The sequence below is a fragment of the Octodon degus genome, unplaced genomic scaffold (genome assembly GCF_000260255.1).
Source record: "Octodon degus isolate 3935 unplaced genomic scaffold, OctDeg1.0 scaffold00092, whole genome shotgun sequence".
NCBI lineage: Eukaryota > Metazoa > Chordata > Mammalia > Rodentia > Octodontidae > Octodon > Octodon degus.
Window position 1 is genome coordinate 4,059,782 of NW_004524668.1, and position 2,679 is coordinate 4,062,460.

The following is a 2,679-nucleotide window of genomic DNA, read 5'->3' on the forward strand; positions in this document are numbered from 1 at the left end:
GCCGGCCAGCCCCGCCCCCTGGTGGGCTGAGCTGGCCACACACACACACACACACACACACACACAAATAAATAAATAAATAAAATTAAAAAAAAAAAAACCAGGCCATGGAGATAGCTCAGTAAAATAAGTGCTTACCTGGAAAGCACAAGGTCCTGAGTTCAATCCCCATTACCAAAGGGAAAAAACAAAAAACATCCAAAAACTAGACTACCACCACAGCAACCACTGAAAAACAGTAGTCACAGCCCTACGATGTCCCATGGCCATGGGCCTCAACAAGGGCCACATGTGACTAAGAATGTGAGCAAACCGAGGTACAGCCACAGTCATGGATGCCTCACTAAACACACCAAGTTCCTGCGGGACATAATCTGGGAGGTGTGCGAACTACAGAGCTGCCCAAGGTCTCCAAGGACAAGCATGCCCTAAAGTTCACCAAGAAAAGGGTGGGGACACACATCCTCACCAAGAGGAAGCATGAGGAGCTGAGAAACGTGCTGGCCGCCATGAGGAAGGCAGCTGCCAGGACAGACTGAGCCCCTCTGGAATAATGCTTTGCAGAAAGTTAAAAACAAACAAACAACCAAACGGTGCAAACAAAACAGGTTAGCTAGAAGTCTTGCTTCAGCTTCCCAGAGTGCAGGGATTATAGGCATCAGCCACCATAACCAGCTACATTTTCTTGTTTTTTAACTAATTAATTATACAAACTTATGGGATACAGTGATATAAGTAATGATCAAATAATTTTAGCCCAGGATGCTGAGGCAGGAGAATTACTAAGAGTTTGAGGCAGGCTTAACTTCATAGTTAAGTTCAGGTCCTGACTAAATTATATAGTGAGAATTTGTCTCAAAAAAACAAAACCAAGCCGAGCTGTGGTGAGGAATGCCTACCTGTAATTCCAGCACAGGCAGGCTGAGGCAGGAGGACTGTTGCAAATTAGAGACTAGCCTAGGCTACAAAGTGAGGCTGAAGGCCAGCCTGAACTGCATAGAGACAGCCTGTTTCACAAAGACAAAAACAACAACAAACCCAAAACGAAACCAAATCAAAAAACAAAGTTGCGTGTGGTAGGGCACACCTGTAATTCCAGCCTTATGTTCAAGGCCAGCCTGGTGGGGGCGAGGGAGATGGCTCAGTGGAATAAGTGTTTCCCTGGCAAGCGCAAGGGTCTGATTTCAATCCCTGGTACTGCAAAAAAAAGAAGGAAAAAAAAAAAAAAAAGAAGAAGAAAGAAATGTTTACGTGACAGAAATGCTAAATACCTTGATTTATTTTATTTTATTTTATTTTTTTGTCCTTTTTAAAGGTCTCCCTATGCAATCAGTCCAGGCTGGCCTTGAGCTCACTTTGATATTTTTTTTTGGTGGAACTGGAGATTGAACTCAGCCCCTTGCATTTGCCAGGGAAGTGCTTATTCCACTGAGCCATCTCCCTGGCCCTTTGAGCTCACTTCGTAGCCAAGGATGGTCTCAAACTCTCAGGCTCCTGAGCACTCAATTACAGGTAAATACCTTGATTCAATCTTTACTGTGTATTGGAATACAATACTGTGTATTGGAATACAAATACAAATACATACTGTATCCCTTAAATATGTATAATTATTATACTAATTTAAAAAAACAACAACAAGAAAATACAGCTGTGTTGTGGCTCATGCCTATAATTCCAGCACTCCAGGAAGCTGAGGGATGATTACGAATTCAAACCTGGGCACTTTAGAGACTTCTGAGATGCTCTTGTCTTGCATAAGCGCCCGCCTGGCAAGTGCAAGGTCCTGAGTTCAAGCCCCAGCACTTAAAAAAAAAAAAAAAAGATTGGGGCTGTAGCTCAGTGCAAAGGTCCTGGATTCAATTCTTAGTATTGAAGAAAAAGGAGACTAAAAAATCAAAAAAAATGGGGGGCGCAGTAGGGGAGTAGCTCAGTGATGCAGCAATTATCCAGTATGCACAAGGCCTTTGTTCAAAACAGCACAAGACCAAGCAAAACAAAACAGCACAACACAATTTGGGAAGTCTGAAACTGGGTGTGGTGGTGCATGCCTGTAATTCCAGAACTCAGAGCCTTGTAAATTCAAGGCCAGCCTGGGCTACAAAGTGAGCTCAAGGCCAGTCTGAACTGCATAGCTAGACCATTTCAAAAAGACAAAACAAAACAAATCAAAAAATTCTGGCAGTCTGGAGTTTGCAGTGGGGTTCGCTAAACTAAAATCAGAATGGACCCCCTTCTAACAATGCTGCCTAATTCAAAGCAGTCTTCCAAATGCTCTGCTCTGACAGCTCTGTTGGGTTCCTTGGTTGTTAACAGCTATCTGCTCATGTGCAATGATCCTTTCCCAGTTTTATGAACTCCTTATCTTTGCTCCTTGCATTTTTTATTTTTATATTTTAGGGAATGATCTACACAGTGTTCAGGGTCTCACTACTAGATGGGACTCAAAGTTATCTACCTGTTTATGGCCTCCCAAGAGCTGGGATCACAGGCCTGCACCACCACGCCCAGTCTCAATTGTAAGCTCAGCATGCCCCCGGGAGCAGGGCCAGCACAGCAGGCCCAGGATCAAACCCAGCCCCTGTGCCTGCTTGCAGGCGCTTTAATCTGCTGAGCTATTTGGCTGGTCCTTTTTTTTTTTTTTTTTAAGATATTTTATGTATTCCAGTATAGTGTTGG

At 43.6% G+C, this 2,679-nt stretch overlaps 1 protein-coding gene across 1 annotated transcript in view; it reads right to left on the bottom strand.

The window, feature by feature from the left end:
• Ldlrad2 (low density lipoprotein receptor class A domain containing 2) overlaps positions 1-2,679 on the bottom strand; it is a 44,048-nt gene that overhangs the window by 40,613 nt on the left and 756 nt on the right. The gene's annotated exons all lie outside the window — the stretch shown is intronic.